Below are 20,919 nucleotides of genomic sequence, written 5' to 3' on the forward strand. Positions count from 1 at the left end.
GTGTAAATAGGTGAAGAGCTGGACACACAGATTGTCTGTTGGCATCCCTGAAGAGCACACAGCCTAAATTATCCTCCATAACTTTGGATATCTACAGCATAGACATAAATATCTGAGGGCAAGTTTTCCAACTTCTCCCTATAACTAAGAGAAATGAGTACTTGAAGGGCACACTTTGTCTTATCCTAGACATCTGGGAATATCTCTGGCAGGGTGAGATGAATTGTGGCTCGAAGAACCTATTTTTCCCTTATATGGAGACACCATATTGTATGGAGACATCAAATATATATCAACCTTATACAATAAAGACCTTGTTTAAAAGATCCTACAAGGAGAGTCTAGACAACTATCTGGTGTGGCAAATATCTAATGTGGAGACATGAACTCTTTCCCCTCATGTTAAGAGAAAGACCTTCTTCCAACAGCTTTTGCTGCACATAGCATGATCTTCTACTGCAAAAGCATGATTGTTAACTCCTTTCATGAAGGGATTGCAGTTTTGTAATTAAATATTCAACTAAAGTAGGTGTTACATACTGATATCTTACCACCACATTAGCCCACACATATTAAAGCTTATCTTTACCTCTTTAATGGGACAAAGAACACCCTTAACAACGGATGGTGTAAGACTGGGCACCCAAAGCCCCAGGTGTCTCACACACTGGCACAAATCCACTTAATCAAGGGTATACCAATGAGTTGTCCCAATGGCAGCACTGGTGCCTGATGGGGGTTACAACTATGGGAACCCATCCTGGTTACACCAGATTTGTCTCTCTTTCCTCTCAAATCACCTCATGGTTAAGGATTTCTCTTGTTCGAGATATGAGGAGCAAAGTCAACCGCAGGTTTAACTTCATACAGCAGATCCTGTGAGCTTTCCCTTGCATTGAGCACAGTCCTTTTGGGAGCTATAAAACTACAGTCACTGAGGGCTGCAGGAAGCCATCACAGGCTGCAGAGCATCATTTGAGCCCTTAATTTGGGCATAAGTATCATTTTGCTCATCCAAAACTTTCTGTGGTAAAATAACATATAGAGCACAGTATCTTTTTATGTGTCTCCAGGAAGCAGTTTAGCTTTCAAATGGACTAATTTGTCCATGGATATAACAGGTAGAGAGCTAATACAGTATTTACTTAATTTGGCAAATTTTGAAAGCTTCCTTTAATTAGTGCTAAATACAGTCTGTTCTTGAAGTTCCTTTATTTATACCACTCGGTGTCCCCACTGATAGAATTGATGAGAACTCTGCCTGCAAATATGTTTTTCCTCCTGCATTTAGAGCTCAGGGTATTCCACAACACTTTGAGGCCAAAGTCTGTGACTTAAGAGAACCGGTTCTTTGACTGCAGTCTCTTCTTCTGAAAGTGTTTTTGGCCCAGAATGACAAGGCCTGTGCAGCTCCCTATCACTAAAATACCACAAGCTATTCTGGAATGAAAAGGAGTCACGAGACTAAGCCAATGTCCTCTGGATCACTAAAATTCCAAGAGGCTGATCCAGTTTAAGTCTGTCCTAAGAAAAGATGGATTTCTTTGTTCCACAAAATCCTAGTATCATTAAAACTTCTCTCACCACATAAGACAGCAACATCTTGAAGAGTGGGAGAATAACACTGCCTGTTATCTCACCTGCATGAACTGCCAGAATTCAAATGCTTGTTTTCCCAGCAACAGTTAGCATCAAAATGAGGAGTTCCTATCTAAACCCACTCCAATCCACAGCATGACTTGATTAGCTGCACATAAGGACTGGATTAGCAGTTGATGAGCTATTACAACTTGAGCTGCTGCATCCCCACTGTGTGCAGACTTGGGTTTGAATTCCCCTCTCCAATAGCCTGGCTGGTGCAAACTTAAAGGACCAACTAGTTTGGTCCTTACAGCTTAATGTGGGCACAGGGCAAGGATTGTTACTACAGCCAGCTCAGGTACCTGCACAAGCCACCACTGCCAGGGATTGCTGGATAAATGTGAATGACAAGAGTGTGACAGTGATTTGGCTGTGTCAGGGGGCTGGAAAGAAAGTGGTTTTAGTCCTAATGTCACTTCAGTGAGAGCTGTAGATCTTGGAAAGGTTTTTCCAGGGATCTACTAGATGTGAATTGAGTGTTCTCAGGGTTTAGGAGACATATCTCCTTCACACTTAAACTCAGCAGGACAACTGCTGTCAAAGAGGAAAAGCACCTGGACAAGGGAAAAAAATGAGTTCTTTATAGAGCTGCTGTAGAGGTGTTTGTGTCTGGATCAGCTCCTGAAGCACATGAGTAGAAGAATGTCCAGCTGCCATCCCTGATCATGACTGGGATAACCGGGAGATACTAATCTCATGGATTGACACATGGTACCAGCATTCCTACACATACACAAAGGCTGCATGGAAAACAAGGATGTTTCTTATTGCACAATGCCCTGGAATGTCGTATACACCTCCAAAGAAAATCTGTGACAAGTCTTATTAGAGGTAATACAGCAATTCATCCTGAGGCACACTATGGAAACAAACAAGGAAAGGCCTGGAACTGATTCAGGAAAACTGGACTTTATTTGGCAAAGCACAGAGTGCAGCACATGCCTCCAACCCTTTCCAGGCATTTCTTCCCCTCAGGCCCCAAGCCTGAGCATTATTCTTTTGCTTTGCTGTATACAGAAGAATGGTGTCCCTGGATGCTGTCATATATAAGCAGTTTCTGGACTTCCTCAGGGTGCAAGACTGGACACAGAAAAACCTAACATGCAAAAGTGCCTTTTCCTCCACCTTTCATAATGAGTTATACCTCTATAAAGAAAGGTGAAACAAATGGAATTTCATCAGTCCAGCACTGCAGCATTTACAGCCTTTTAGTGATGTTAAGTAGCAGCAGAAAATTTTGGAAAACAGAGACTCAAAGCTGCTGGATGCCAATATGCAATTAATCTGTTTTCATTTGCTACTTCAGGTTTTATTAATACAACAGAAGAAGAGTCAGGGGACGAGAGCTGAACCAAACCCTTCGCACCAAGAAGATTCAGGGGTTATTTTTAAAGTCTTTTAATTTTCAAGCGCACAATAAACCCCAAATGTCTCCACCAGGATTAGGCCAGAAGCCACCCCCAAAAAATAAACATTGCAAATATAAACTGTCCCAATTCTTTTTTCTTCCTGTCAGCAAACAAAACACCATCAGCCTGTTTACACAGAACCAGCTTTGCAATTAAATAAGGCAAAAGCTCAACAACTGATTTGCATTATTTTCCATGCAAATGGAGCATTTATCAAGGCAGCAGAAAGGTAGGAACAGCCAGTTCTCTCCAAGGAGCAAGGCACAGCAGGGTAAATTGCATTGCTTGTTGATATATATATATATATAAAGAGGAACCACAATAAAAGAGCAATGCAGTATGAAGAGCCAACCATTTCCATTTTACTCTAAGAAGCTATTAGTATGAATTAGAAGCTGTTAGTCACTGCCATGTGTGGGTGCAGGACAGAGAAGAACTGAGATCACTCGCAGTGAGAGCTTTCCTAAATCCATAAATAGCTTTATTAAAAAGTTACCTCCCTAGCCAGCACTGGAGCTACAGAGCAAATACCAACTGCTTTGTGTGTGATTGACCCTGATACCACCCTGGGCAAGGCACAGGCACAGGGACTTGTTCTCCTTTTAAGCTGGTAGTTGCTGAAGCCAGGGTTTGTCCCCACCTCAGGACACATCAAGCACAGTGTTGGTGTCATATAATAATGATGATTAAAATCAAAAATACCCGACTATAAGGGAAACCCCATTTTATATAAGGACAACTGTGTACACATAGAATCCCAGACTGGTTTGTATTGGAAGGGGCCTTAAAGCTCATCCAGCTCCAACCCCTGCCACAGGCAGGGACACCTTCCACTAGACCCGGTTGCTCCAAGCCCCTGTGTCCAACCTGGCCTTGAACACTGCCAGGGATGGGGCAGCCACAGCTTCTCTGGGCACCCTGTGCCAGCACCTCAGCACCCTCACAGGGCAGAACTTCTACCTAAGAGCTCATCTCAGTCTCCCCTCTGGCAGGTTAAAGCCATTCCCCTTGGCCTGTCCCTATAGGCCTTTGCCCAAAGCCCCTCTCCAGGTTTCCTGCAGCCCCTTTAGGCACTGGAGCTGCTCTAAGGTCTCCCCTTCAGGAGCCTTCTCTTCTCCAGGCTGACCCAGCCCAGCTCTCTCAGCCTGGCTCCAGAGCAGAGCTGCTCCAGCCCTCGCAGCATCTCCATGGCCTCTATGGGACTCGCTTGAGCAGGTCCAAGTCCTGTCTTTGACTCCCTCAAACACAGATCAGCCAGTACGGGAAATGACAGCTCAGGGTCAAAGTCTATTTTTGAACATTTCCAAATGTGATGCATTAGGACTTGGCTTATTACGGAGAGGTTTAAACTGCAGACTAAGACCTAAGCACAGTTTCATGTTTGGATCAATCTGTTGGTTTGGAAATGTTTCCATTATTTCCAGCCACCTTTTCATGAAGGCTCAGCTCTGTGGGTGTTTGCTCTGTATTTTTACGTGCATTCAGGACCAATTTAAGATTATGACACATAGGTGGCTTTGTGAAACTGCATATTAAGGACATATTGCTTTTGTTTGTAGAAAAGCTTATTCACCCTATTTAAAACAATCCAGCAAGAAGTAAATCAACATGGTGTTAAGAAGATTTCTGTTTCAAAAGATGAGATCATGTAACCTTAACTTTCCTGCCTGTTATTCACAGTGGGTAGGCAGAATTATTGCACTTGTGCTTCTGACAACCTTCATATATTTAGTCAGAAATCTCTGTTTCTGGAATCTTTCTATGTTGTCATGGAAATTATCACCACGTCCCTAAGATTAGGATAACAATTTTATGACAAATTACAGGAGATAGGGAAGGGGAACATTTTGGCAGAAGACAATACTTACAAGGAAAAATCACATGACAGTTTTGCACCCTTAAAAGGCTTCCAAACAAAGATTAGTTTCTAATCTCTGCCCATTCTTTATAACTGGGCAAGGACAAAATCTATCAGTCTGTTGAAGCTATTTTTTGGTAGGATTCAGTATAGAGCAGCCCATGCAGTCCCATAGCCAGGCCATCTCAGGCTGCTTCCAACCATTTGTCTTAAGCGTCACACACCAAACTCTAGGAACAAAGCAACACCAGAACATAAAGATCTCATTAGGATTTCTGATCACTTTAGTACCTGAATCATGCAGACTGTCATAGACATCCTGTGCAATCACCAGGTTCTTAAACCTTTATAAAACTGTTCCTACAGGAAAACCATCTGAATGGCACCCAACATAGATTTGTAACAACAGGAGAAACCCTTACTACATACACAAAGGGATGGGAAAACTGATTTTAGCAGAGGAGAGAAAGATGCTTTATCCCCTATTGCTCGCCTATCAAGTTTGCAGAGGTGTCCAAGGCATCTGGCAAGTAAAGAAGAAAGATCTTCTAGAAGGCAGAGACCTGTTTTTCCAGGCTCTTTTCTAGGCCGTATATGCTGCCTTGCTAGCTCTAAAGAGCCAAATGCAGGAGGATTCATCAAAGGAGCATTTTCTCAAGGAAGGTGATTCCCCTGTATGAAGGAACCATGTGGACATGCAACTTCCAAAGCAGAGGGATTTGGCGAGGTTTGCAGCTGCCAAATCTAAAGCAGGTTCCTGCTACTCCACAAATGAAGCAAGCTCCAGAAGTCAGAGCTGAAAACAAGCTTTGCCTTCACTAGACCTATGGGCTGTGAGAACCAAAAGATTGATCACAATAAGATTAAAGCCCAGATACTAAACAATCGCTTTCTAAAATGTCAATCTTGCTGCCTTCAACGGTTACCTGCACTCACTGACTAGAATACTAAAGAATGCAAAATCTCTGCTACTTTCCATTTAGGGCATAACTAACTGACCTACAAACAAAAATAGCACTTTTTCTGTGCAGCTGTCTAGAACACAGAAATATCCAAGACAATTCCTCTAAACAGAATTGATATTGCTGACAATCTTTAAGTGAAAAACAAACGTAGAAAAATGAAACTTAGAAAAATGGCCAGAATGTTTTTTTTCTTTCTTTTTTCTTTTTCCACCTTTTGCTGGTTGCATTTAGCCAGAGCACAGCTTTGTGTTGTATGCATTGGAATGGGCTGCCAAGGGAAGTGGTGGAATCACCATGCCTCAAGGTATTAAAGAGACAGTAGCTGTGATACTTAGGGGCATGGTTTAGTGGTGGCCTTGGCAGAGCCTTGGTTGGACTCGATCTTAAGGGTCTTTTCCAACCTAAATGATTCAATGATTCTGTGTCTGAGCTGCGTTTAGTGTAGTTCTTGCAAAACCTATAAGAAGACTCGATTAATAAGATCCTGGATGAAAAAAAAAAAAGCTCTTAGCAATGAATTGAAAATATTTTGTCGCTGTTTTTTTCTAATATTGATATTCAAAACTGCAACTACATCAAGAATTTGGAGTTTCAACATTTGATTTTCCTCCCTAATTTCTCATTAGCAAAATCACGTCTTTCATTTATAATATTAAAGATTATTCACATTAAGAGATTTGGCAAAGTGAGATGGTCCTAAAATAAGCCATAAAACATCCCGAGTGCTTTAGTTTTGCCTTTCCACACCGTTTAGTGTCCAAGTAGCAATTTCAACCGTTTACCAGTAGAGGACAGACGCTGACAATAATTTGAGGCTGAAGCCCTAAAGCCACAGCAAGATTTTGGTTAAGTAAAGCACTAAAGCTGAGAAAAGGAGTAGGACGCAACATAAATCTGTCACTTACTAATGTATAAGTCTGCTAAAAGCTTTCCAAATGGCAATCATTGCATCTGACATAAAAGAAGGAAGCTCACTGCTGAGGGACGAAACCTCCTGCTTGAAAAACAAACTAATTCCCTTGTGTTCTTCCTGTTGGACAGTAACTAATTTCAGTCCAATTATTTATTTCAAAAGAATAAAGAAACTTCCACGTCTGAAAACCACACAGAAAAGTGGTTCAACACAAAACATCCTAGTCCTGGTAATGGTGCCAGCTCCAAAGAAGCTGCACCGTTGGGGTTAGGGCAGCTTTGAAGATTCGAATGGCTGGTTAAAGTCCTGCACAGAAGGACCAGGGAAAGACAAACAAGCCTCAAAGGCACAACACCCCTTCCCCAGACCTGATAGCATCCTTTAGCCACTTCAAAAGAGAGCAGGTCTGTTTGATATTCACTTTTCCTCCTTGAATTTGGAAACATGTAAACAGAGAGCTGGGCCAGCAGCCTTGAGCTGAAAGCAGGATCCAAAGAGGGAAGTAGGAGGGGTCCATGGCACAGCTGGCCGGGCCTGGCTGTTGTCAAACGGGAAGGTCTATCTGGTGTTGGCCCCTGCAGATCAAACACAAGATACAGCCCCTTTGAGAGTATAGGACCAGATACATTTGGGAACTTCCTGGCCTGGCACAAGGTTACTATGTGGGATTTCATGGCAGACCTGCTGTACTTCATTGCAGTTCTTGAGAGCTGTCCAGCTTCTCTGAATGACCCCACTGCTGGGATTTGCTGTGCATGTGTACAGTCCTCAGCCTTTGGAATAAGGAGTAGATGTTCAACGGTCAAAGAAGAAACCCCAAAACCTGTAACCATAAAGGATGCAAATCCAGGAAGAAAGCAAAAATAACCCAGTGTTTATTATTTTTAGGTTAGTGAGAATTTTATGAACCATCTCATACTTGGGTGACTGACTCATGATACTTTAAAGCCTGAGGATGTCAAACCTATAATTATTTACTACTGGAAAATCAAAGAGAAACACCAATTTTCATAAACCTCAAGCTTCAGAACAGAAGCCAATCTCTGCTTGCACCAAGGGCCTCTTTTTGAAGTAGGCTATTTTAGAAAGGCTCTTTATGGCAATTCCTCTGAAACACCCTGTCCTGGTGTCTGCTGGACATGGCAAACAAAGGTAAATGAGCCACTGATCAGATGGATTTGCAGTTCCTCGAGCAGTGAGGTGCCTGCTGACCAAAATATGTGGTCAGCAAAGCATGTGAGTAATTCCTCCACAGGCTCACTGAAGCCAGCCAAGTCAATCCTGTGGTGTCACCACTTTTGTTGCTACTCTGTTAGAAAATACGGGTTGGAGAAAAACACTGTGCTTGAGCTTCTGGGAGTTGGTATTTCCCCCCAGAGCCCTTCACCAGCCTGCCTTGCAAATACCTGTGTACAGGTCCCACACAACTTTTGCCACAGTTCTTGCTGTGCAAAACAAACTCCTGTTGCCCTCCCTCCCTTGCTCTGCTCTCCAATCAAATCCCACTTCCTGCCTTCTTACTTAAAATCGGGGTCACTTTGCTCATTTCCCAATATTGACATTGCAGAGGGGGGTTTGTAAATCCCATCACTGCCACCAAAATGACTCAAAAAAAAAGCCAAGGAGAAAGGATCTTTGGTTTGTGATTTTCCCTTCAGAAATTCAGGTGGGATGAGCTGCCAGGCTCATCTCTGAATGCAGCACTTGTGCAAACAGGGCTCTACTGGAAGGCAAAGAAGGACAGAAACAAGAGATCTAAAGGCTCCAGTCTGTATGCGCTCGGGCTCCTTCCCTTTGCACTATCAGGGTGCCTTGCATTAAAAGGAACCTCACGGTTTAAAGGTCATGTCAGTCTGCAGCTGGCTATGAAAGGCTCACCATGAAAATGCTTCACCAGTGAGTGAGTGGCTGGGTGGAGATGGCCTATGCACAGCCCCTGTGCTGCTATTGTCTGGCATTTTGTCTGAATGGGTTTGGAAGCCTCTTCCATGAAGAGCTGATCTTTTCTCCTCCTCTGCTACTTACTTCTCCCACTTTCATGTTTTGTACTTCGAAGCTGTGCTGCTTTTCTAGCCAGGGTCAGAACAAGGTCACGACTTGTGACATGAGGTTAATGTAGCTGTTAAGTAACAACATGAGTCTTTTCAATGGCATGAATATTCCACCCCACCCTCTCCCAGACACACACACGTTTTCTGTCTCCCAGCTGAAGCCTCAGTTGAATAAAAAGGGGATCATGAGAGGCTCTTGGACAATATCCAGAGCAGTTATACATATTTCAATTAACAGCATCAAAATAAGCTATTTAATACATAGCACTGAAAGGTTTCCAATCACTTTAAAAAGTTGGGCAAATACTGGGACTGCCTTTTGATAGCTGGAAATGAATGATAAATATTGATGTAGTGTTGACACTGCATTGTGCACAGGAACAGAAAAGAGCGGGTTGATCCAAAGCTTTACATGTGCTGAGCAGCTGCAGTCTTCATTTACTTTAAGGGTGGCTGCAGATGCTGAGGAAACAGTTTAGGTGATCTGGATGAGATTTTAGGAGATGGAAATGGGAAAATCATGGAATTGTATTTCAAGTTTGCAAATCTTTGCAGTCAGGCACTTTGAAGTGAGGGCTGTCTTTGGGAGGATGGGAAGGAAGAGGGAGATGAAAGGAGGTTTTAGAAAGTGTCAAGCCAAGATGCACCAAATTTTCTTCCTACCCTCTCCTGACAAACCACTAACAAAGGCATTACTGGACCAATATCTTAACAGACATTTCCCATGTCTATTTTCTGTACTTCACATGAACATACTCCATGTAGTCTGTAATTGTCCAACATAAATGACAGCAGGATACTGGGTCAGATATTAGCATCATAATGTGTTACAAGGCCCCTGTTTGATAACCACATGCAAGTGTGAAAGGGGCCATAGTTAGGGCTGGAGAAGAGAAATCCTACCAACTGTCTGCTTTGCTAATGACACAGCTTTGTCTGTGTCTCTGAATTCTGAGGGGGTCTCAGAATAGTTATTTACCTCCCTCCCTTAATCTGATGGCAACCTTTTGATCTCAGCTGGATCTGACCACTCAGTTTACAAAGTACAATTAAAGACAGATAAAACCTCTTGAAAACAAATCTTTCAAATCAGAAGACCCTAGTAAAGAAGTCCAATGATCTTAAAGTCAAAACTCTGCAACTTCAATGACTAAGAGTTTGAATCTAAGATTGCTCCTGAAAGAAGAAAGGGGCTGAAGCTAGCTATGCCTCATGGCTGTAAGTATGAATCAAAACAGCAAGGCAAAGCAAACCAACAGTACAGGTTCCTTTCAAGAAAGAAGAACAAAAATCCAGATATCTTAATTTAACAGACTTTATCTGCAGTAGTCACACAGCTTCAGACTTGCAAACTCTCATTCCTCGGTCTGATTTGTAAACCACCAGGTATTTCACAGCTACTTTTCAGTTTGACAGAGCTATCAGGAAAAGAAAGCAGATCTCGTTTCTCCAGAGAGGTAGATGTCAAAGCTTTTTCAAATGGTTATTATCATCAGAATTGGGAATACAACGCAATTTTGGGCTGTAGTATAAACTGCAAAGCAATGGTTTCATGTTCATAGCAAATACTACACAGCAGAAGCACAGACATGAGGGAAGTCCCTCTGGAGGGTGCTGTACTCAAGAAGAGCTGTTTCATAAGGTGCCACATCTAAGGAGGGCCATGTTAGTTACCAGAGATTCTCTAGGTGTCAAGGACAGGAAAAGAAATCAAGCTGTTGTCTTTCTCTTCAGTGACCCAGCTGGTGGTTGCAGTGGTGAAGCTATGGAATGAGTTGCAAAGGACCTACCAGCACCTACCAGGCACTGCCTTCTTTTTGTTTCAGAACTCTAAAGGACTATTTGAAACACAGAAAATAAATACATTCATTTACTCTTTTGTGTACAGCCCAAAGTGTTATTTCAGAATCTCTGCTGTGTTGCTTGCTCAGTGATAGCTTTATTGTTCTAGATGTGTGTGATGTTTTACAGAAACCAGGGGTACCAGACTTTGCTTTAGGCAATTGTCACTAAAGTAGCTTTAAAAGCAACTGTCATGGTTTTATGTGGGTTTCTATGAACTTACAACAGCTGTCCAGTTATAAAGCAGCCTACAAAACATCTGTGAGAGGCCCCAGAAGGGGGCAGTTGGTTCCTATATGCCAGAGATGCATAGACAGGAGGAGTTAAATACAGCAGGACAATTAGGGCCCGAGGGAACCTGGGTTTTTCTTTCATAAAGATGTAGTGAACTGTTTATGAGAGGGAATGGTCAGAACCAGATACGGGGCAAACTGCAGCCAGCACCATCTCTGCTTCCTCCCTTGCCCTGCAGGGGATTTCTAAACTTGACTTGCAGCTACTCCTTGCTTCCAGCCATGCTATCTTGCCATTGTATTCAAGAGTCACCAAAGGGCTCAGATCCCATGGTTTCCCTTCTGAATTCCAGCTAAGAGTGGCGGAACAGGGCCTGGGTCCACCAGCCAAATAGTACCTCCAGCCCATGAGAAGTTTTTCTTCCCGTCTTTTCACCAGAAGAACATTTCTTTTTTGCTATTTACTTCCTTGGTAGAAAATAAGACAATGATGACACAGCCCCTTCTATTTCTGTTGCCAGATTCCTCCTCAAGGCTCCCACCACTGATCTGTGATTCCTGCAGACTGTCAGCATCGTATGTAACATGCATCAAGTGTATCAGCACTTATAACCAAGTGATCACATGTTTAGTCTAAATGCTGATTGTTGGGGAAAATATTTATGTCAAGGATCTAAAGACCAAGCAGGGAAAGAAATTACTTACAATGACCTGTGTGTGTCACACTGTGATGGGAAAAAAAATGCATATTTAGAATAGTAAAACTTATGTAAATTTCTAAAGTACAAAACTGCCTCTGATGGAATACCTACCCCTAACAGTGCTCTGCAGGTATTTTGAATGGCATCTTTTCTAATGTAGTAAGGCACCACCAGACTTTCAACTAATGCAAAAAATACTTTATAAATATCTAATGAGGAGAAATGAAGAAAGAAAATAGATTTTAATCGCGAATACTTTAAATAAAGACAAAATTTTGTTACTGAAATGAATTCCCAAAATTAATATCTGGGGATAAGTGTAAGTGGGTCATGTGCTGTGCATTGATACAGCCACACTGGAGAGTTAGAGGACAGAGCCTACTTACAGAGACATGCCAGCAGAGGGTACTCATACTTTGAACATCCCAGCGCTGGGGTGCACTGCAATGCTCTTGAGGGCTGGAGGACAGTAGGGGACCTTCAGGAGTAAGCAAAGTACCAAAGTGAATGAAAAAATGTCCCTAGCTGCTTACCACTCACCTCTCACTAAAGACTTCATAGGAGCAGCTGTGAGTAATGTAGCAAGAAATAGAACATAAATCAAACTTTGAGACTGTTGCTGAAGACAATGATTTATAGGTAGCTTCCAAAAGCTGAGAAGCAGAAGGTCAGAACTATTACAAAACAGCTAGATGGATGAAACTATCATAAATGTATTTGTCACAGCTTTGCAGCTAAAATGTTATACCTAAGGGAATACAACTCTAAATGTAATTAATATAATCAGTATGTACATACTCATACCAATACAGGATTGGAAAATAACAGAGCAAAAGCATGTTTAACCTCTTCATGCCTTAACTGATACAAAAAAAAAACCCACAAATCTCTTTGCTGAAGCAGTGACACCACTACAAAACCTGGGTTTGAGCAGGGCTCATTCTCCCCAAGACCCTACCTTCTACCACATGGGTGGATGAAGAGCTAGGAGTAGGCAGGATATTCAGCAAATAACAACTCCAAAAGGCAGCCATTCCACAGGGAAAAGGGAAATTAAGCTCTGCGATTTTTTTGTTATAAAGGCAGCTTGAGAGCAGAGAGCAATAGGAGAAGTTTATGTTTCAACTATCACATATTCTATGTCTTTAAGATGACCTTGGACTTTAGGTGCCATATTTAGAGTAACCTCATCTTAATTTGTTGTAGTCTGACTGCACATTGTAAGAGCTCACAGGCTCTTCTAATTTAGCTTGGTGTCATATAAGGACAGGTATCTAACCTGCTCCTTAACTTACTGCCCAGACTGATTTGCAATGTTGTTTTAGGCAGAGAACACACCTGTTGCAGAGGTACTGCTGTATTGAACAATTGGCAAAATCTAATTTAAGAGTAGCAGAACTGGAAAGTAGTAGCACTGGAAAGAAGAGCAGGGAAGTATGTTAGTACCAGCATTTTGGTTTGTGCATGCACCAATAAGCATAATTAATACAGCTGTCCCTTTTTTGATCTTATTATTACCTTATTTAAACCACAGCACTACTTGGATTCCTCCTCCCCACCTTTGTTTCTGCTTTGGATTGCTTTATGCGAAGTTACATAGAAGCAACATCTAGATACCAATAACTCCTAGAAAAAAGGAGTTTCCTTATGATGTATTTAAGAGGTAGCCTTTTAAGAACTGAAATGTCATAACCAGTACTTAATAATACAAAATTACTGAATACCAAGTTGCTTTTTACCCCATTTTGAGCCCTAAGCACCAAATTAACTGCTACTGTAACATCACTACTGCAACTTAGAGTCATATCAGAGATAAATATAGCATGCCTCAGTTTGACTTGGGGCCTTATCTGGCAAACCCTTCAAAAACTTCCACACAGAAGCCTTCCTCTCCCCAGCATCAAATGAAAGGATTTGGGAAGTTGTCTTTTCTGTAGAAAACAAGCCAGCTGCTGGACCATGTTTCACAATTATCAGAAGTATAAAGAAATGTACAAGCTGATGTAAGTAAAAATAAGAGCAGCCCCTTGAGTTCTATTAAACACAGACTTGCTTTGTAGTGCTGTAGTGACTAAACTTCTGCATGCCTCAGTTTCTAAATCTGTACTATGAGTTGTAAAGTGGGAGACTACCAGGAGGCAAATCTGCAAATTAATATCTGCAAACTGCTTTTTGATGATTAGGTAAAAAGAAATTAAGAAAGGCTGAGTGTTATGAGTAAAGAAGGTGAGCTTGCAAGTGGACTCAGCAGAGGGGAACTGCCATGGAAGATGAAGAATGTGGTTAGACCAGAAATCAAAAGATGCCATGAAAGCTGCAAAACTGAGAGAAAAGCATCTTCAACCACAGGAGGGGACTGCTGCATCCATGAGGTGGAGCAGCCAAGCTCAAAATACTGTTTCTGGTAATTCATGTTTTGAGATATATTTCAGTCCTACAGTTGAAGAAATTCTTCTTAACTAGCTAAACCCTAATGTACAGATAAATAATTTACATAGAATGGGGTTTGAGTTGGAAAGGACCATAAGATCATCCCGTTCCAACCCCCTGCCACAGGCAGGGACACCTACCACTAGAGCAGGTTGCTCAAAGCCCCCTCCAACCTGGCCTTGAACACTGCCAGGGATGGGGCAGCCACAGCTTCTCCGGGCACACTGTGCCAGCGCCTCAGCACCCTCACAGGGAAGGTTTTCTTCCTTATTGCAAACCTAAATCTCCCCTGTTTAAATTTGAACCCATTAGCCCTTGTCCTATCACTACAGTCCCTGATGAAGAGTCCCTCGCTCAAGCAGGGATGCAGCATTTATGGTTTGATTGGTTTGGTTTTAATACAAAGATCATTACTCTGACCATTGAATCTTCTGGGAAAAAAAAGTAGAAAGAATAGTTCTAGACGTGAGTGCTGATTTCTGGTCATGACAGTTGAATAGATTTAATATCAATTTCCTTTATGTCAGAAAACACACTAGGATATATATGAGATTATATTCTCAGAGCAGGTGGTTCTTAAATACATCTTTTCTGAGAAGGACCAACAGTGCAGCTATTGCATTTCTTCCAAATTCAGAGCAGGGCTTCCTATTTCAACCAAAAGAAAATATTAAAATGGCTATGACCAAAAGATCCATTTTAATTAGAGTGCAAGATATGTACTTAAATGAATATTATATGATAGGCCTGTGTTCCATTTCACCTGATGTCTCCTGAGTTTTATTAAAAATATTATTAAAGATACTTCTTGAATACAAGCAGCAAGTTTTGTCTGTCTGTATGCACTAACAAATCTAATTCAGAAGAGAAGGACTGGTATCATCCACTGGCATGGAGTAGCTTCATATCAAAGTCAGATTCTTTCACTTTCCTGGTAAAATTATTTCTGCTTCTTTCAGTATTCTGAAGCTCATGCAAGTATGGATGCCTGAGCTGGAGGGAGTCATGCCTTACCCACAACTCCTTTACTATGTTCACACTCCAGGGTCTTAGCAACTTAAGCCAATTTTTTACAGTTTAAACCCCCTTAGTAATGCTTTTGCTAATGTTCTGTGGAAGACATGTGTTCTCTTATGTTAACTCACCACTGGAATGTGTTTAACAAGGTCCTTCTTCCTAAGTCATGCATAGCTTAAATTCAAGGCAGGCTGCTAAAACTGGTCAGAACAGTCTCTCAGGGCTGCTTACATTGTTTGACAAGACCAGCCTATAAATACAGGTAAATATTTTTGTGTAGAGAAACACAAAAAGGTTGGGGTTTATAGACAATGTGACTTGAGTGTTCAGGAAGAGAATTGGCTGGAAGAGAATTAGTATTGCAATGGTCTGTGTTGAATGGAGGTACCTTTGTTTAACTGGACTTAGCACCATCTCCTGTATCAGAATTCAGCTTAATGGTGAAGCACAACAGAGGACTTTAATTACTGCAAAGATTCATAGCTATGGTCAAGAAACTCATTTACTGGTCCATTAAAACTCTCCAAAAATCTGAGGCATCTGGTCCAGAATTTAAGGTGACAACTCTTCAGAGTTATATGTGTAACAGCTAGAGATGCTACACAAACACGCAGGACTGAATGCCTGTGTCTGCCAAAAACCAGCCTGCTAACAGTTCCAAGTTGAGTCAGAATTCTATTTAAAATTAAAGTATTTCCAGGAAAGATTTATTCTATGTTCATAGCTGTATTATTGTTGTGACACTTTAGATTTCTATTCTAACGTTTACCTAAAGAAGTAATCTGCAAGTACTGAAATGGGGTGTGCTGACTGTAAGCTCTCCTCACATCTCCAGTGGCATTGCAACATGCAGAAGGAAACAACAAGAGCTGCAGGTCCCCTGGGATAGGTTGCAGAGTTCCTAACTGTCAGCTAAACAAATGTAACCTCATGATTTGGATATGGAGAAGCTTGGTCTAGGAATGTGAGAAATAACTCATACCAGATGCCACAATGGCGTTTCCAGAGAAGTCACTTTAATGGTATAGTCACATTTTAAGCAGCTCTATTGCTTATTTCCCTGATCTCTTTCTCAGTGCTGTGGCAGAATGACTTCTTGTGGATTAATTTGTTAATAGGTAATCCCATTTAATGGGTATCTTTGCTGCAGGGCAGTCTTGGCTTCCCACCCGTTCACTTTGGAATGTTTATATTTAGCTATTTACTGGAAACACAGCTCCAGCTGCAGAACACAGCAATTATTTTGGATGGGTCTTTTTTTTCCTCAGGACATGTCTTTTTCTTGGTGTAGACTGAACAATCTTACTAGAAATATGTCAGTTTGCCTGAAGAGAGTTTTGAAGAATAAGTATGTTTAACTAGTATGGGTCCAGATCTGTTGTTAGATCTTGATGAGACTTGCAGCCATCCCATGCTGTTCTTTGTAACCCCTTTGGGTGTATATTGCTCTCATTAAAAATTGATTATTGTAAATATCAAAGGTATTCCAGGGCAATTTTAGTAACTAAAAGCTCCAGGGAGAAAAGATTCCAAGGTGTCTCAGTACATTCTGTCTCTCTAACATCCTGATGTTGAGATGCTTCTTCACTGTCTTTTAGGTTGGTGCTCTAATCTATACCATAGATGGACACTGAGTCTCATCTTCCATTCCAGTGGGTTCAGATCAGGCAACAACATAGTAATCCCTATGGAGATATTTTCTCCATATGTATTTCAATGGCTTTGACCCCTGCTGTGCTGAATGGCTTGCAGCAAGCTGTTGGTAGAGAGCTGATGAATGTAACCTGCCAGTTTTTATGATCTTTATGAGGCTTATGATCTTCAGTTTTCTTCTTTAACATACTTTGCTCAGCTATCACAGTACATTGTCCCACTGATGATGGCTAGTTTGCCACCTAGGACTTGATGCAGTATTTTTTTCAATCTAGGTGTAGGTTGCATGTGTATAGCTGGATGAAATACAACTAAATGTAGATGCTTTGAAAGATATTGCTCTTGCAAAATACTTGAAAGATGTTGTGGTGGCATAAACAAAAAAGATTGCTGGTTTAATTTTCCAAATGTAGATGTCTTCCTAGCAAAGAACATTGTATGGCCAAGCAGAATACAAAGAGCCTCTGCCCTAGAAGCAGCCTTGCTGAAGCAGGCAGAGCACATCCCAAGACTGGAAGGCAACTGGCCCTGTAGTTTTTCAAAGAGTGCCCACTAGCTAACAATTCAACATGAAAGTTGGTTAAAATCCCCAAGCTTGTATCTACTGAGTATTTTACACTTATGCTGGAGAAATAAAAGTGCTCTGTCTGTAACCTTGAAAATGAACAAAACCTGAATGTACTCCAGAAATAGCACACTATGCTCTATAGTCCATAACCCAGACATACTCATTGCTGCTGCTACTAAACCCTTGTGACAGGGAGTTTATGTACACTAAGAGTAGTGCTGCAGACTTCCTGTGACTCCTGCTTCTCCAGGAAGACCATAGTAAGCTGTTGCAGTCTCACTTGGGACATTAAGGGGAAGAGTTTCCTGTTAGGGACAGGATAATACCCCCTGACATACACAGCGTTTTCCTCTCACCCAAGTGTCCAAGAAGCACAGTTCATAAACACAGACAGCAGAAAGTCAACATTTGCTTTTCAAAAATTAACAGAACAAAAGTGGCTACAGGTCGAATTCTAAATCCTGCAGAAAGACATTATCTAGTTAAAACTCTGTATCAGAGAGCAGCAGTACCTTCCAGGCACAAAATTATACAGATAATGTTCCTGAATTGGATCAAGTCTACTTATTATCTGTTATCAGTCTTAACTAAGAGAACAGTGTTGCAATTAGGTTCTATCAAGTAAATTGAACATCAGACTTGCTTTATAAAGATGATTGCTAGAAATTTGATGGTACCTTATCTCCTTTCTTCAAAAAGTTAACGTGGGAGGGGAGTCAAGGCATTTGGGCTGAGCATCACAAACATCAGATTCAACCCTGTAAAACAATAATGGAAAATTCAGTGGGACCTAAAATTGGCCTGATGAAATGTTATTTTATCTCTTGCTGCAATATCTTTCTTGGTAGCTGTTGTATTTCTGAAGCCACATTTAAAATCCTGCAACGGAAGCACTGTGATAAAAAGAAATCTGTTTTGGTTACAAAGCAGCTGCAACATTTCAACAGCATCGCTTAAAAGTTATGAAATAGCCACTGATACTATTTGAAACAGCAAATCAGGGAAGCGATTTGCTTCATGTACCTTAATTTCTTTTCCTCATTTTATCATATCTGCTCCAGTGCAAAAAGCCAGATGGGTTATTCCCCTCCTAAGAAAAGCCAGATGCACTCTTTATATCTGCCAACACAAGCTTTGCCATAAGCAGAAAATAAATGTGTTTACTTCTAATGAAAACATTCAACAGATCCACCAAATAAAGTACTCCAACACCATTAATAACTGACCACTGTTAATAAAACACACTGGGGAAAGATAATATAAAATAATTCTAAGCTATTAATAACATGCACAAGATTCTTGTCTGATATTTCTTAATATTCTGTTTTCATTTATAAATGTCAAACACTGGGACTCTGACTACTTCCTATATATATACAGCTTGAACCCATATGTAGCAATAATTTACAGCAAGCATATCCAAATACTGCAAAAAGAATAAATGTGCTGCAGAACCTGGCAGGATGAATCCAAACCATGTGCTTAGGACCTTGGATTTACCATAATCCACTGTGCCTCCATGGACGCGAAAGTCCATTGCTCTGCTTTCCACAAAAGGGAGATTCCAGGCCATTTAATCATGAATTCCTGGGATGACTCTCTCTCCGTGTTTGTGGGATTTGTTTTTTAATTGTGTTTACATTCTTGTGTGTGGGTTGGGAATTTAGGTTTGTTTGTGATGAAACATCAAAGTTGAGTCCCAAATTAATACTGCGCGCTCGTGTATTCTTTGCACCTTCCCACAAGAGGACAATAGAAACACACATGGTGACCAACCTTTATGCAACATTAATGGGATTCAACTAACCTGTAAACCTTTGTGGGATGTGATTTTTGTTTAAACCATTCAATTTTGCTATTGTTATTTTCCCCATTGATTTCCTATTTTCTTTTTCAGATTTCACCAAAAAAGCTTTCTAAATCTTCATGTGAAAAAAAACCCTCAATGATTAATATTCTGTGAACATGAAAGCAGGTTTAATTGATATATCTCATTCTGTTTGTCAGAAAGTGGCATTTTAATCCTGACACATGCATTGCACAGGTATGTGACCCATAATCTTTCTCCACATAGCATCACAGCGGTGACTGTACAAATTACACCATCACACATGGGGAATTATCAGCAGCTAGGGCAGAGAAAAGCTCAAATTGAGGCTGCTGTATTTTTTCATAGAGTCTTCTCAGTTACCAAAAATTACACAAGTAATTTAGAACTAATAGAAGATAAGAAGTCCTCAAGTTCTGCAGAGCTTTGGTGTTTCAGAATCAATACAGTGAAGACCAGATTGTGGGGGTTGTAAGAGGTGCCAGTGAGCAGCTGAGCAGAGTGAGATTCTCAGCACAATGTTAACCAAAGTTGTAATTTGAGTGTTAACAGAGAAACTATTTCTCTTCCAAATACCAGGATGTTTTTCAGGCAAAATGTTTACATCTGAAGCAGCATAAGCTGCCATTCAGATTTACACAATGCATTAACTCTAGCACCACAATCCAGTGGAGCAATCAATTTATGCTTTCAGGCTGAATGTTCAGCTGTGGTTTGGGATCCTTCTTCACCAGGATCAGATTCATATTTAGCCACTTTGCTCTTTTAACTGCTTGCTTCTGTACTAGTAGGGAAGAATATAATCCACACGTAACCTCTGAATTACAAACTAGATCAGGGAACTCATCCATCTGTCTGAAAAAATGTATGCATTATTTTAAATATGGTCATATATTTTAAATAAAATATGTTTATAGAGATTTTCACCTGGTTTATTTTTTCAGATGGCTCAGCACGCTGACCTGGTTCACAGTCCAGCCACACAAAGAGCTGCAGACACAGCTAAGGGTTGGTGTACTGTGTTGCAAGCTCAGGAGCAAGGAGCAGGTAGGTAGGAACCAGTAATACAGCAAAAGCTTCATATCACCAAGCCACAGCCTTATTTACAATGTGGCTGCTTTTGCCTGGACTAGGATAGAAATTAATTTCAGTTCCTTACATTTGTGTTAGCTCTGCAAAAGAGACCTGTATCCTCCATGAGTCCATTTAGTAACCATGACTCAGTGGGATTCCTTTATTGCAAAGCCAAACCAAAATTCCAGCACACTTATACAATAAACTTTCACCATATCTTAATTATATATGGGCACACTGTCCACTCAGAAAACAGGTCATCGTGCACGATAAAAATCTCCAGCGAGTGCTAACTAGACAGAATTCCTAATTTTAATGATTAGCATCCATTTGAAATTTCCCTGGGGTTTGTCTTCCTAATACCCCAAGTTCACCCACACATTTCCTGTCCTCACCAACTGAGCTGCAGGCTGCACGAAAGAGAGAGACTGGTTCTACGCTAAGGTTTAAACCTCTCCCTCAAGAGTGCTCCAGTTCCACAGAGCTTAGCTTAAGCCTTTGCTTGTAAGTTCTGGCTTAATGAGTACAGGCTCTGGAGTGAGGTTGGCTGACAGCACAGGTACTCCCTGATGTCTCTGCACCAAGATCTAGTGCTTGTGTCTGAGTTGGCAGCTCATTTCCAGCCATCACATAGCTCCAGCCTGTCACTGGTTGGACTTGATGATAGAATCATAGAATAGTTAGGGTTGGAAAGGACCTTAAGATCATCTAGGTCCAACCCCCCTGCCTTGGGCAG

The 20,919-nt window shown here is 41.2% G+C and overlaps 1 long non-coding RNA gene across 1 annotated transcript in view; it reads right to left on the reverse strand.

Moving 5' to 3' along the window:
- The window catches only part of LOC134174848 (uncharacterized), a 32,251-nt gene extending 14,186 nt beyond the window's left edge, over window positions 1–18,065 (reverse strand). The window contains exons 1-2 of the long non-coding RNA XR_009968809.1: window positions 17,959–18,065; window positions 12,952–13,027 (exon numbers count right to left, since the gene is read on the reverse strand). This is a non-coding gene — a long non-coding RNA (uncharacterized LOC134174848). The remainder of the gene's footprint in view (window positions 1–12,951; window positions 13,028–17,958) is intronic.
- Window positions 18,066–20,919: the final 2,854 nt, after the last annotated feature.

This window comes from Pezoporus occidentalis, unplaced genomic scaffold (genome assembly GCF_034315485.1).
Source record: "Pezoporus occidentalis ecotype Australia unplaced genomic scaffold, CSIRO_AGI_Poc_V1 ctg63, whole genome shotgun sequence".
Classification (NCBI taxonomy): Eukaryota; Metazoa; Chordata; class Aves; order Psittaciformes; family Psittacidae; genus Pezoporus; species Pezoporus occidentalis.